At 43.4% G+C, this 15,691-nt stretch overlaps 1 protein-coding gene and 1 long non-coding RNA gene across 7 annotated transcripts in view; one reads left to right on the top strand and one right to left on the bottom strand.

Moving 5' to 3' along the window:
• Positions 1-15,691, bottom strand: part of sorcs2 (sortilin-related VPS10 domain containing receptor 2) — an 848,688-nt gene that overhangs the window by 531,131 nt on the left and 301,866 nt on the right. The window lies entirely within an intron of this gene.
• LOC138756371 (uncharacterized) lies at positions 9,929-15,056 on the top strand. Its single transcript, XR_011353027.1, has 3 exons — positions 9,929-10,302; positions 12,407-12,574; positions 14,616-15,056. It is a non-coding gene; the product is annotated as an uncharacterized lncRNA (long non-coding RNA).

Below are 15,691 nucleotides of genomic sequence, written 5' to 3'. Positions count from 1 at the left end.
AAGTGGAGGAGCCCACAGAATGGGTGAATTCAATGGTGAGTGTCAAAAAGAAGAACGGTGACCTATGCATGTGCATGGACCTGAAAGACTTGAATGCCAATATAAATAAGGAACATTATCAGATTCCAACCAGGAATGAAATTACAAGTAAGACGGCCATTGCAAAAATTTTTCACCAAATTGGATGTATCCTAGGTCTTCAGGAAAAGAAAATTGCATGAAGATAGCACAAAATACTGTACATTTAATGCACCATTTGGCCAATACTCCTGTCTGAGGATACCTTCTGGAATGTGCTCAGGTCTGGAAATGTTCACAGGACCATGGAGCACATTCCAGAAGGCATAAATTGGGTACGTGTGTACATGGATGGGGACCCACACAAAAACAACACAACGAGAGGGTCATCAAAGTGCTAAAACACATCCAGAAGTATGGATTAAATTTAAACAGAGAAAAATCTCAGTTTGGTGTGAAGGATATCACCTTTCTGGGAGATAAACTGTCAGAGGGAGGTGTGGAGCCAGACAAGAAATTTTAGAGATGCCCAGACCAATTGACAAAAAAGTGCATTGAGAGAGCTGGGAATGATCAATTTCATTGGTAAATTCATACCAAATGTGTCTTCCAAAACAATGTACCTAAGGAAGTTGTTATAGGACAAATATGAATTCAAGTGGATGGCTAACCATGAGTAAGAATGGGGATGAGTGAAGACCATTCTAACTACAGAACCAGTGCTTTTGACGTTCTTTGATACATCCAGGACAAAAATATTTATGGATGCTTCAGGCTGTGGAAGAAGATCAGAGACCAGTAGCATACGCATCAGGGATGATGACAACATCTGAATGTCATTATGCACAGATCAAGAAAGAGCGCATAGGTCTAGTCTATGCAACATTCGTAGCAGAGACAGACCACAAGCCATTAATAGCCATAATCAAGAAAAATCTCAGTGAGATGTCACCGCGAATCGAAAGAATGATGATGAAGCTACAACGTTATGACTTTGAATTGATATATTTACCAAGGAAACATTGTGTTAGCTGATGCATTACCCAGGACAATGACACAATGAGAGCTCCACAGAGTTAAATGTGAATCTCCAAGTGAACCTGATCACTGAATCTCTTCCCGTATCTGACATGAAATCCAAGTAGATCACAAATAGAACAGAAAAGGACACAGTTCTACAGAAGATCATCAAGAATCTGAATGAAGGATGGCGTAAAGGTGAATGTCAGCCATACTACAACATCAGTGCTGAGCTGAGTCTTGTCAATGGGCCAGACTTTCCTACTCTGCAGACACAGAGATCTCAAATGGAAACAAAAGCGTCTGCAATGGAGACAAAAAGCAAACAATGACAAGTCAGCAAGAAAATTAAGGCCACTGGTACAACATGACAGAGTGAGTCTCAGAGATTCCAACACTTGGAACAAAAAGGCTACTCTTCTGGAGTTAGTAAATCCAAGATCCTACATGGTCAGAACAAAGGATGGTCAAATACTGAGAAGGAATTGAAAGAGCCTGCTGAAAACTCAAGAGACACTGCAGGAACAGATAAATGCAGAAGATCCAGCCTGCACAGCAACAGAGGAAACACCACCAGTGTGAGACAGTAGTGGACCAGCAGAGCTGACACAAGCACCTGTGCTAAGAAGATCCACACATGTATCAAAGCACCTGACAGACTGATTCACTAAAAGGTAAAGGATTGTTGTGCTGCTGATGTGTTTATGCTTGTGTTGAACTGTAAATTGAAATGAATACTGTATTAGTGTGTCATGTTGTTAGATTAAACATGTCAAGGAAAGGGAATGTAATAATAAATGCTAGTGATCCTCCTGAATACTAGAGGGAGTCGGAGACCAGTTTGTGGCAGTTTCTGTTGAATTCAAGATGAATGCCTCCACACGGTCATGAATGAGCTAATAAATAACCCGAGTTTCTTTATTAAAATAAACATCACACTTATGATCTAAGGAAGAGATGGTGATGGAAAGACTGCAGAAAATTCAAGAACATCCAGTAATCAGGACATGCAAACATTCATCTGTGGGGCAAGATGCTTTGCACAACACTGGTCACTGACGTGAAAAGATTCACATTGAGATTCTGGAACCACAAGGGCAGAAATCAATGGTGAAGTTCAACACTGCCTCCACTGTGCCAGCACAGTCTTTGGCCGTTTGAGGAAAAGAGTATTCAATGAAAAGAGTATTTGAAGATCGGAACCTTAAAACTTACATTAAACCAGTGGTTCTCAACCTTTTTCTTTCCTCTCACATACCACTTTAAGTATTCCCTATGCCATTGGTGCTCTGTGATTAGTAAGGGATTGCTTAAGGTGGTATGTGGGTGGAAAGAAAAAGTTTGGAAACCACTGTTTAAATCGTACCTAATCGACTCGTCATGTACTTGGTTTCATAACTCCAAAGGAAATGGGCCAATGACAATTTTTCTCAAGCAAAATATTTCAGTAACAATTGGGTCTGGAGCAGTGATTCTCAACCTTCCCTTCCCACTCACATATCACCTTACTAATCACAGAGGACTTATGGCATAGGGAGTGGAAAGAAAAAGGTTGAGAACCACTGCATTAAACTCTTGGCCTACCACACAGCCAAGATCCTTTTTTTGAATATTTTAATTTCATTTTTTAAAGCCAAACATGCAATCAACAAGAAAAAAAAGAAAATGTTTTAATTGCAGAAAAAATACAAGACTATAATCCTTCATCCCATTCACAAACCCCGCCCCCCCACAAAAAAATGGAAAGAGAGAATTAGTAAAGAAAGAAGAAATCCCAAGGAGAAAAGAAAGAAAGGAAAAAGAAAGAAAGAGGGAGGAATTGTTGAGGATCCGTCATCTACTCCACAGGCTTCAAATTTCCATTATTTACCTAGATATCTAGGGGACGTTGACGTGGGTCTCGAGGGTGAGGAGGGCACTGCTAAAGATTTACATCCACATTTTGTAAATATGGCTGCCATACTTATTTCTTAGATTATAGCTAATCTTTTCAAGGGGGACACAACTATGCATTTTCATATTCCAACAAGCTATACCTAGACAGGAATCAGACTTCCAAGTAAATCAGACTTCCAAGTAACTAGTATATATTTCATGGCCACTGCCAATGCAATCTTGACAAATTCTGTTTGATATCTAGACAGCCTCATTTTAGATCTTACGCCCACAATAACAATATTCCCCAGTAAAAACAGTTCTGGGGTCTGTGGAAGTTGAATTCCTATAATTTGCTCCAGGAAATTACCTAGATCCAACCAGAAGGGCCTCATCTTGGGACATGACCAGGTTGAATGTAGAAAGGTTCCTATCTCCTCGCGCGCATCTAAAACATTGATCCAAAATATCTGATTTTAATATATTTTAATTTTTGCGGTGAGAGATAGACCTAGTGCAAAACAAAATATTGCACTAGCCTGTGTCTTACATTTATTTTGTTCGTCAATGGTCCTGACATAAATCAGACCAGTTTTGTGCACCAATTCTTATATTTAAGTCTTATGCCCATCTTTGTCTGGACTTGAATACCCCTGTTTAGTCCTGTTTGAAGCAAGAGATACATTTCTGAAGTGAATTTCTTTGTGCTTCCCTTTCGAATCAGAGTCTCCACATCACTGCACTTCGGGAGAATCATTGTTGGGCCCAATTTGTCCCTTAAATAAGCTCTTAACTGAAAATAGCAGAATATTGTATTATTAACAATACCATACTTAGTTTATATTTGATCAAATTACACAAGTTTCCCCTGCTCATAACAGTCCCCAATATACCCAATCCCTTTCCGGTATCCAAAATCTTATTTTACATTGTTAAAGGTATGAACCTGTTCTGAGTCAGGGATGTTTTTGGAGGTAACATCCTCCCCCCAGTCCCGATCTGATAATTTATTTTGTATCAAATATTAATTATATATATTAACAAGGGAGCCTCTTTTTCACCAGATATTAATTTTGAGTCCCATTTATATATAAAATCCTCTGCTATCCTCTCTCCGTCTTTGTCCTGTTCTATTTTCACTCATGAATAGGGAGTTGACAAATTTCTTCTGGGCTGCCCAATAATAATTTTTAAAGTTTGGGATTTGTAAACTTCCCAGCTCATATTTCCATGTTAATTTTCTATGGAGATTCTTGCCATCTTATCTTTACAAAGAAATTTTATGACATTTATTTAAATCCTGGAAAAAAAACTGAGGCAATGGCATATGCAGTGTCTGAAAGATATATTGTACTCTTGGAAATCCGTTCCCTTTTACACAATTGACTCTACCAACTAGTGCTATTGGTAGAGCCATCAACCTATTCAAATCCACCTCAACCTTTTTAAGCAAGGGGAGACAATTGAATGTGTATAAATTCTGTAAATTATTACCTTTTCTAATCGCTAAATATTTTATTGCATTTAACAGCCTCTTAAATTGAGCATTTCTTTGACATTAGCTATAATCCCTAAGCAACATAATTTCACTTTCATCCCAATTTATTTTATAACCTGAGACTGTCCCATAACTTTCCAGTTTTGAGTACAATTTTTGTAATGAAATTGCTGGTTTTATCAAATATGTCACTACATCATCGGCAAATAAATTAACCTTATATTCATCCAGGTTGATCCTGAATCCCTTAATGTCTGGATCTCACTGAATTGCTTCCACTGATGGTTCTATAGCCAAATTAAAGAGAGCCAGAGAAGATGGACATCCTTGTCTACTAGATCTGGTTAATGGGAAAGCTGGAGAAATTTGTCTATTAGTCACAAATTGGCTTTAGGTTTATAGTATAATGCCCTAATCCAATTTATAAAAAAAGTCCTGTCCAAATCTTTCCAGCACTTTAAATAAAAATCCCATTCCAATCTATCAAATGCTTTTTCTGCATCAGTGCCACAGCTATGCTCAGATCACCTCTCATTTGAGCCAAATAGATTATGCTATGCAGCCTGCTTACATTAGCAGCAACGTGTCTCTTTTGCATAAAGCCTGTTTGATCTATGTTTATTAATTTCAGCAAACATTTCGCCAATCTATTTGCCAAGGCTTTGGCAATAATCTTATAATCCGAATTCAACGATTAAATAACTTTATAAGATGACAGTTTCAATGGATCTCTGTCTTTTTTAGGAATAACTGTAATTATTGCTGTTGAGAATGATTCTGGGAGAGTATGTGTTTCAGTCGCCTGATATAACACCTCCAAAAAGAGAGGTATCAAAAGATCCTTAAATTCTTTATAAAATTTAGGAGGTAACTCATCCTGCCTCAGAGACTTGTAGTTCTGCAATGAGCCTAACACAACAGGCAAGATCCATGCACTCAATAGACTTCAGTGACATGGATTACTTATAAAAGGCACCTCAAATGACTGGAGAGGTAACACCCATGCTGATTTCACAAATCCTTCACATCCACTGCCACAACAAAACTGTCTGACGTCAGGATTCTATGTCAGGTCAACAAGGCTCTAATCACACTCATCTTACTATGGTCGGTAGGACACAGTACTTGCATGTCCAATATTGGGTTCCCAAAATTTCCAAGCTTTGACATGGTGACAGGTTACCAGGAAGAAAGAGGAAACATTGGATGGATGCTTTCAAAACCCTTTCATACTTACAAGTCATCCCAGGAATTATGGCAAATTGGCCTTTAAAGTGTTAAGTGTGAAAGTAAAATCAGCTCAATGCCGACATCAGATGACATCATCTCATGCCAGGGATTGACGGCATTGACCCCTAGTACAATCCCCGGCATCTGCAGATGCTGGCTTTGCAATCATTCAAGTGTGAAATGGCAATTGCATAATAGGATTGAAATGACCCAAGTTTTTGCATGAGTGAAGGTATGAATGGGAAAGTCGCAGCGGGAAAGAGAGAGGAAATAAATAGCAATAGCGGACAATTTTTAAACAATGTGGGAAAGTTGGTAGCGCTATAGCGCACAATTTATAAAGACCATGAGAAAAAGGAATGGCAGACCTGACTTCCCAGAATGCCATGTGGCAGAGAAACACAGCCCTTGCATTCTGCAAGGACAGGTCCGCCATCACTTTTCCCATGGTATTTATAAATTGTATGCGATAGAGCTACCAACTTTTCCACGTTGTATAAATTGTGTGCTAAAATGCTACCAACTTTCTCACCCTGTTTAAAAATTGTCTGCTATTACTATTTATTGCTAGCACTTTCCCATGTTCTCTTATAAAGGTTTATATAGGTCGGCACAACAACAACAGGGACTGAAGGGCTCATATTGTGCTGTACATGAAGCTTAATTATGTTATAATTAGGCATGATTAATTCTGTTCGAACGTAAGATCATAATACATTGATCAGGATTTAGGGCAGGTCCACTGTCGCTGGATGCACCATGATGTTACCGGTAAAAAGTAGAACAGTCCTAACCCTGGGGTTGGCTCCTTGCAATTGTGAAAGTGTTCAGTGTCCCAGTTAAGAGTGGTCAAGTGTGAAAAGTCAAAGCTCCATTCCTATCCTGGGACACTGAACGGCCAATTTAGTGGGATGCAAGTGTGAAAGGGGCTAAAGATGTCTAGGAAAAATATAGCATCCTCAGAGGCCACCTCAACCCAGTGGGTGGCCATTCAAATAAATAATTAATTAAAAAAAGGATTTAATTTAAATTTAAAATGCTGCAGCAGCAGCATTAGTGATAGCATTAAGAAATTTAAGACTCATTAGGAGTAGGTGGAAGTTGACAGGAGGGACAGCCACCCACCTGTCAAGTACCTCCAATCACCCCGGTGTCCTTTTGGGAATGGCTCATTGGCTTCAACAGGCGCTGCAGACTCCAGAGACCCGGAATGGAAACAAATCAATCTCAATCCCATGGCGGTAGCTAAATTGAGAAAGCACTTTGAATGAAACTTCAAAGTGAAATATCTATTCGCTATTGCATTTGATTCAAAATAATCTTTGAAAAATTGGCAACTCCAGAAATCTGCTATTCTCTGGAACAGGGTTTTATGCAACAACAAGCTGATTTAGGATTAAAATAAAACCATGCAATCAGCCAGGGCATTTAATGTGGGTAATAAACACTGAGCAAGAACAAAGACAAATCCTGCAAGCATCAAGCAATGCGAGAGAGAGAAAAAATGTTTTCTGTACTAGATAACGAGCAGATGGAACAGAGCACCAGTTATGTTGATTTTTAAGACAACTAGAAAGTTCACAGATCAATGTCCATTGAGAAGAAAGATTACTAGTCAGAGATATTGCAAATGAGATGTTCAAAGTTCTCCAAGGGGTTTGCCCAACATTTTAAAGACTCAAAACACCATAATCCTACTCAATGAAGGTGTGAAATAGAAAAATGGAAAATAGAGGAGCAGGATCTCCAGCCCTGCTGCACAATTCAATATGATCATGATAGGTGATCCATCTCACTACTATATTCCTGGCTTCTTTCTGCATCCCTTGGGGTTGTTAGCATCTGGAAATTTATTTGTTTCCTTAAAAATATTCAGTGAATTGGCTTCTGCAGCAGATTTTGTGGCAGCAAACTCCATAAACACCCTCTATGAAAAGATTTTTTCTTACCTCTGTCCAAAGTCCTCGACCTACAACGTCCCTTGTCAGGGCTAACATTTTTCTCAATGCTATGTGTAATGGTAGGAAGACATCCTTGTACCTATCTATATTCAATTCTTCTGGCTATGATGGTCACATATATTTTCTTTCTTCCCCATTTGTTTTCCTGCAAATTCTTTTCCAGTGATTGGTGTGAAATGACGCTCCACTTTGTACATCAATGATTCTGAAATTTGACACTATATAACTAATATCCCAGGATTCAGCTTTTCCTACAGAAGGAAAGTTTCGCCTTCCTCCTTGTTAAATTGAGTCTATCATGTTTATTCTTGCTCACTCAATCTGTCATGTTGAAACCTCTTGATATCCTCCTCATAATCCCACCACATTTAGTCACATCAGCAAAATCCTAAATACAGTAAAATCCCTGTTATCTGGAATTCAAACAACCCAACAGCCTCAACCAATCAGCAAAAAAAATCACGGAAAATAAAAAGGTAAAAAGTGCAAAAGTTTAAAACTGGCGCTCCTTAGAGGTTTGCTAATCACGCAACATGCAATCTCAAGCAACCAGAAAATTCACTTGCCCGGTATCGGTGCTGAATACCGTTGGAGGGTTTTACTGTTGTTTATTTGGTTTCCTTATACACTACCTTTGTTCCTATTGTACCAGCCTCCACCACCAACCCAATGCATTCCAGGCTCTTATCACACTCTGAGTTAAAAAAAAACTTAGGTCTGACCCCTTACCTAAACTTTTCTCCACTCACCTTAAATACACATCCTCTGGTATTTGCTTTTGTCATCCTCCGGAAAAGGGTGCTGGTTATCCACCCTATCTAAACTCCTCATAATCTTACATACCTCTATTAAGTCACCTCTCATTCTTCATCGCTCCAAAGATAAAAAGCACTAGCTTTCTTATCCTTGCTTCATATCACTCTCCAAACCATGCAACATCCTGGTAAATCTCTGCATCCTCCCCATCCTTCCTGTAATAAGGTGACCAGAACTGAACATAATCCTTAAAGCATGACCTAACCAAAATTTTACACAGCTGCAACATTACCTCATGGCTCTTGAACTCAATCCACCAACTACTGGAGCTCCTTAACCTCCCTATCAACAGCAAGTTGTGCAGTGATCCAAGAATAATCCAGCCTACAATTTTCTTTCCACAAGGGAGTCTCTTAACCCCTGCATGAAATGAGTCTGAGCTACCCCTATGAAACAAAAGTCGCTTAGCTAAGGAAAAAAATGGATATTTCAAATGCAGTTGCTGTTCTGAGAGTTGCAGCAGAAGCTCTGAATTACACACTCCCCGTCCGGCATTAAGAAAGTTCTGACAGAATCACAGCTTCAGAAGTTCAGGGATAAAAGACAGAGGAAATCGAACCATCACAGGGAGGAAGAGCAAGATTGAAAATGCTGCCTCGGGTGAGTTTATATTCTAATGAGTGGTTACAGACACACAGGTGTGCACCCATTGAACCAAGACTGAAGATGCTTTTGTGGAGAAAATTTGTGTCACCAAAAAATGAACTGCTCTGCTCAACAGACACAGGGATATGTTCACCACAAATATAAAGCAGAAATTTTGCTGCCCCACAAATGAGCACAAATTATTAGAAGGGAGGAACGAAGTAAATGCACACATACAAATCTGTGTAATAAATGCTCCTCATGGACTTTAAAGTCTGTTTTAGGTCTCAGTTTCAGCTTGGATCCATATTTTGAAGAGGTAAAATGATTCACATCTTTTTCCATTCTGGTAAATAACTTCCATGATCTATTGTTATTCTGTGATGGCGCACATCCTCATGGCGAACCGGGCCCGCTTGTATCGCCACGTGGCGGGGAAGTCATGGGGAAATAGCGTCATCAGAGGTTTCTCTCTGACTCCAGCATCCCTTCCAGCGCACACCCTGGGCAGTGATTATGATGTCACAATGCACCAGGTGACTGAGCTCATGCTGCCCTTAAAGGGGCATGCTGAATTTCAATTTAAAAAGTCATTAGCGACCCTCAATGTGGTGGCTGTGTTTCCTTCACTGCTCACATTGCCACAGTGGTGACCCCGAAGAGCCCAGACATTTTTCTGGACTCAAAACACCATGGATTCAGCAGAGGTTAACGCTGTATCCATCAAGCTTCCCCACTTTTGGACCCATCGACCGAGAACGTGGTTCGGGCAGGTGGAAGCACAATTTCAACTTCGCAACATCTCCTCAGACGCCACAACGTTCTATCATGTTGTGAGCGCTCTGGACCGAGATATGGCAACAAGGGTGGACGACATCATCCACCATCCCCTGGATATGGGCAAGTGCACCGCCCTCAAAGACCTGCTGCTTGGAACTTTCAGTCTAATAACTCCCCAACAATGGGCTTCCAGGCACTTTCACTTAGATGGGCTATGAGCTCTGATGGACAAAATGCTGGCCCTGATGGAAGACCACAAGCCTTGTTTTCTCTTCCACCAGATATTCCTGGAACAGATGCTGGAGAACATCCAGCTGCTCCTCACAGATGAAGACTTCTCGAACTTGAGGAGAGCAGCAGCTCGATCGGATGCCCTCGGGCGCACGAAGAAGAATGAGGCAGCCCTCAACCAGGTGACATGACCAGGGGCCAGCCGAATACAAGCCGCTCCCAAGACCAAGCCAGAGGAAGGCCAGTTGACCTGGTGTTTCTACCACCAGTGCTGGGGAGCACAAGCCCGTAAGTGCCGCCAGCCCTGCGGGTTTCAGGGAAATGACCAGGCCAGCTGCCATTGGTGGCTGCAATGGCTGGCCACACAAACAGCCTCCTTCATGTGACAGACAGATCCACCGGCTGCCGATTCCTGGTAGACAGGGGCTGAACACAGCGTCATTCCCACCACAGCATTAGAGACTCGCAACCAATCTCGAAGTCCAACCCTGCAGGTGGCCAACGGCTCCACCATCAGGAGCTACGGCACCCGCAGGCCACAGATCAGATCGGGAAGGAGAAGGTCCACTGGAGGCTCATCCTAGCCTCCGTGGGCACTGCGCTGTTAGGGGCCGACTTCCTCAGACCTCATGGCCTACTGGTTGACATGAAGGTCAATAGGCTGGTGAACACCCAAACGTTCCACTCCACCTGACTGAACACAGCAGAAGCCCACAGGCCTGAAATCACCACCGTAGCCGCCACCAGGGATGAGTTCGACGAGATCCTCCATGAATTCCCCACCATCTTAGAGCCATGGTTCAATTCCAACCTGCCCCAGCATGGGGTCTTCAACCGCATCGCCACACACACTGTATGCTAGATCTAGACGGCTGCCGTCCGAGAAGCTCCAGTGGGCAAAGGAGGAGTTAACGACCCTCAACGTGATGGCTGTATTTCTTTCACTGCTCACAACGCCACAATTCTATATTTAGCATGTTGCCCATTAATACAGCAAAAGTGGTTAGCCACATCATTGTAATTAACGGTATATTTGCAAAGACTTCAAAACTCAAAATCACCAGATATTCTCACCACTCTTTTTCCTGTAACCATTTGATCAATATCACATGAAATAAATGTGGCTAGTTCAAAAGAAAACCACAACTAACAGGGTGATCATCTGGAATTAATTGATCAGCTAAATTAGCAATGTCCCTATGCAAGAACAGACACAAGGATACAATTCACATTGCCATAGAAAGGTTAAACTGTAAATCAAATTGCCAACATTGCAGTAAAGACAGGAATTTCAGGATTCCAGAATGGATTGCAGTATTGTACATAGAAGTCTTGGGGCTAGGCAACTCCAGATAGAAAAGAGCAAAAGTAAAACATGAAAATCTGGACACAGTGGTTGAAGTAAAAACACAAAGCTGGACAAACTCAGCAGGTTAAACAGTGTTCTTTACAGAGCAAAGATAAAGATACATAATCAACATTTCGGGCTTGAGCCCTGCATCAAGGTTGATGCTGTTTTTGATGCTTATGCGAGGATCTATTTTATCATCTTTGCTTCCTGCATAGATGGTCTCACCTGTTGAGAGTTGCCACCATGTTCTGCTTCATTTCATATTTAGAGTATCTGGAATGATCTGCTTCTTGTTCAGATATTTATTTAATTGTTATTATTTCAAAGATTTGAATTTCTCCAGAAAATTTGGTCTTGTCTATCCTACTGGTAAAAGAAAACCCTAATTTCATCATTGTTCCCTTGAATATTGCCCAATTCTGTCTTAATACAAAATCATGGCCCTGCAACATCTGGTCAAAAGAGCTAACTGTTAACAGTATTATTTAAAAACACAATCCTGGAGAAACTCAGCAGGTAAAACAGTGTACTTTATAGAGCAAAGATAAAGATACATAACCAACGTTTCGGGTTTGAGACCTTCATCAAGGTTGATCTTTGTCTTTGCTCTATAAAATACACTGTCTGACCTGTTGAATTTCTCCAGCGTGGTATTTTTACCAATCATGGTGTCGGCAGACTGTGTTTTACTAATAGTAAACCCAGCACTCTACTTACTTCAGATTCAATTACAAGGAGAGTTAGGATCTAAACTGCTCATTTTCATACAGCAGCTTTTTGTGCAGGTCAATTAGAATTTGGAAATGCCTAATAACATTACAAATTGGTCAACAAGAGTGTTTAGTTTTATAAAAGGGGGAATTCATAAGGATGTTGTTTTCAAATGAATGTTCATAGTGTAGAACAGCACTTGCAAAAAAAAAAGACTTGCCTTTATGTTGTACTTTTTTCATAATTTAATGATACAAAAAATTAATTACTTTTGATATGTAATTTCTCTTCTAACACAAGTCACTTTGTTCCCTTGAATATTGCCCCAAGGTCCTTCAACAGCAATGAGAAAACTACAAAATAATCTACTCTGTTGTGACGTTGGATGAGGAATAAGCATTTTGGCGAAAATATTGGAGATAACTCAACTTTTCAAAATACTCACACAACCACCAGAATGCAGAGACGGGGCCTTGATTCGAGACGAGAACTGATAAGGTATGGGAGGGCTAGAGAAGTCCACATTGATAATCTGGAACACTTTCAAGGACTAGGATTTGAAATGTTTCCTGTTTCAAAGCAATATACTTAAATGAAGTAGTTGGAACTTATGATGCACACAAACCATTTTTACAACATTCTGTCTCTGTCCCCTTCTCCTCATATTTAATGCTAAATCACGTACTCATCTCCCCTTAGGCATTTCCTTAATCACCGTTTCCACAACCCTATCCTTGCATCAAAGATATTTTCTAACAACTACTTGATGCTCCCCCAAACACACCCCACTGCTCTCTCTCTCCCCCTCACCCTCCCCTGCTGCTCCCTCGCCCTCCCCTGCTGCTCCCTCGCCCTCCCCTGCTGCTCCCTCGCCCTCCCCTGCTGCTCCCTCGCCCTCCCCTGCTGCTCCCTCGCCCTCCCCTGCTGCTCCCTCGCCCTCCCCTGCTGCTCCCTCGCCCTCCCCTGCTGCTCCCTCGCCCTCCCCTGCTGCTCCCTCGCCCTCCCCTGCTGCTCCCTCGCCCTCCCCTGCTGCTCCCTCGCCCTCCCCTGCTGCTCCCTCGCCCTCCCCTGCTGCTCCCTCGCCCTCCCCTGCTGCTCCCTCGCCCTCCCCTGCTGCTCCCTCGCCCTCCCCTGCTGCTCCCTCGCCCTCCCCTGCTGCTCCCTCGCCCTCCCCTGCTGCTCCCTCGCCCTCCCCTGCTGCTCCCTCGCCCTCCCCTGCTGCTCCCTCGCCCTCCCCTGCTGCTCCCTCACCCTCCCCTGCTGCTCCCTCGCCCCCCCTGCTGCACCCTCGCCCTCCCCCGCTGCTCCCTCGCCCTCCCCCGCTGCTCCCTCGCCCTCCCCCGCTGCTCCCTCGACCTCCCCCGCTGCTCCCTCGCCCCCCCTGCTGCTCCCTCGCCCTCCCCTGCTGCTCCCTCGCCCTCCCCGCTGCTCCCTCGCCCTCCCCTGTGCTCCCTCGCCCTCCCCTGCTGCTCCCTCGCCCTCCCCGCTGCTCCCTCGCCTTCCCCTCTGCTCCCTCGCCCTCCCCTGCTGCTCCCTCGCCCTCCCCTGCTGCTCCCTCGCCCTCCCCTGCTGCTCCCTCGCCCTCCCCTGCTGCTCCCTCGCCCTCCCTGCTGCTCCCTCGCCCTCCCCTGCTGCTCCCTCGCCCTCCCCTGCTGCTCCCTCGCCCTCCCCTGCTGCTCCCTCACCTTCCCCTCTGCTCCCTCGCCCTCCCCTGCTGCTCCCTCACCCTCCCCTGCTGCTCCCTCGCCCTCCCCTGCTGCTCCCTCACCTTCCCCTCTGCTCCCTCGCCCTCCCCTGCTGCTCCCTTGCCCTCCCCTGCTGCTCCCTCACCTTCCCCTCTGCTCCCTCACCCTCCCCTGCTGCTCCCTCGCCATCAACTGCTGCTCCCTCACCCTTCTCTGCTGTTCTCTCACCCTTCTCTGCTGTTCTCTCACCCTTCCCTGCTGCTCCCTCACCCTCCCCTGCTGCTCCCTCGCCCTCCCCGCTGCTCCCTCGCCCTCCCCTGCTGCTTCCTCGCCCTCCCCTGCTGCTCCCTCACCTTCCCCTCTGCTCCCTCACCCTCCCCTGCTGCTCCCTCACCCTCCCCTGCTGCTCCCTCACCCTCCCCTGCTGCTCCCTCACCCTCCTCTCTGCTCCCTCACCCTCCCCTGCTGCTCCTTCACCCTCCCCTGCTGCTCCCTCACCCTCCCCTCTGCTCCCTCACCCTCCCCTGCTGATTCATGGTCCTTCTCTCTTCGCTGCTGCTCCCTCGTCCTTCATTCTTCCCAGATCTCCCTCACCTCTCAATATTTCCAGCAATCTTCCAACCTTGAATTCTTTGGTGTGATAAAAAGGCAACTTACACTTTTTCTAACTGGGAAAATAAGAACAGTGAGGCAACTGATGGCCTGGGATTTACAGCAGTTGAACCTCCTCCTAAATGAATTATTTAAAGTAATATTCTTTCCTTTAACAGTCGATGGATGAATGACCTGAGGCTGAGTGGTCAGAAACAGTGTCAGGTTGGAGTGACCAAAACCCTGTTCATTGTGCACTGCAGGTTTAACCCTCTCATCGGAAAGACATCACCACTAAAAGGTTGAACTCCCACTGATCTACATTTAAGTGTTAATCTGGAATTTTGTGCTCGTCTCTTTCTGGCATGGCACATCTACTCAAGATATTCTGGCAACCAGCTTACCAGAGCCTACAGTGGTCAACAGGAGCCTCTTCTCTGAGCCATGCAACTGCACTATGTACTGTAGATGCAGAACCTCTTACAGTTTTACAGGCTTTTATCACTGTGCACTAAATTCCAAATGCTTTCTATAATGCAAATAACCAATGAGTTTCTGTAACCCTAGAGACACAAATGATAGCAATAACATTATTTTCAGATTTGAGTATAGTGCACAGCAGTTATAAGAATAATTTGTATAAAAGCAGAATTGCTTCATGTAATAGTACATCCAATATGCCATTACCCTGCCCTATGGGTTGATATGCAATAAAAAGTAATATCTATTAAAATTGATTCAAATTTGCAAATGAGGAATTAAATTCTAATTGCAAGATCCTTTAATCAGAAAATGTTTAACCTCTGCCAATAAAGAACAAGCTCAAATTAGCATTGATTTCTCCATCTCACATCAATAGTTTTCAAATAGGATTGGTCAAATAATTCTTTTTAAAAAATTCAAGAGCAACACAGATCAGCTTTTTATTATCAATGGATTTCATAGGAATAGTATTCAATTCTCAAAGGTAGTGTAACCATGGCTCCTTTTCCACTGGCACCTTGTCCTGGGAATTTACTGCAATAAGGTCCAATGGGAAAGGAACATTGTCCGAACGCTGGTGTCCACTGACGTCATTTCACACTGGGGATTAACTGCCTCGAATCCTGCTCAGCGTACTGATAAAACCAGTGGAAAGGGACAGCAGAAAGTCACCCATTTCCCAGTTGAAGGTAGAACACTCCAATCCCCAGGGATGAGTTGTGTTCCAGTGGAAACAGCACAAAGGCCTTCCTATCCCAGGATCCTGCACAGGATGCCAGTGGAAAAGGGGCTTTTGACATTTAAATCATACTTCATCTGACATTAGATTTATTGCCTTGTGTGTTATCTATTTATT

This window comes from Narcine bancroftii, chromosome 3 (genome assembly GCF_036971445.1).
Source record: "Narcine bancroftii isolate sNarBan1 chromosome 3, sNarBan1.hap1, whole genome shotgun sequence".
Lineage (NCBI taxonomy): Eukaryota > Metazoa > Chordata > Chondrichthyes > Torpediniformes > Narcinidae > Narcine > Narcine bancroftii.
This window is presented reverse-complemented; position numbering and strand designations above follow the sequence as displayed.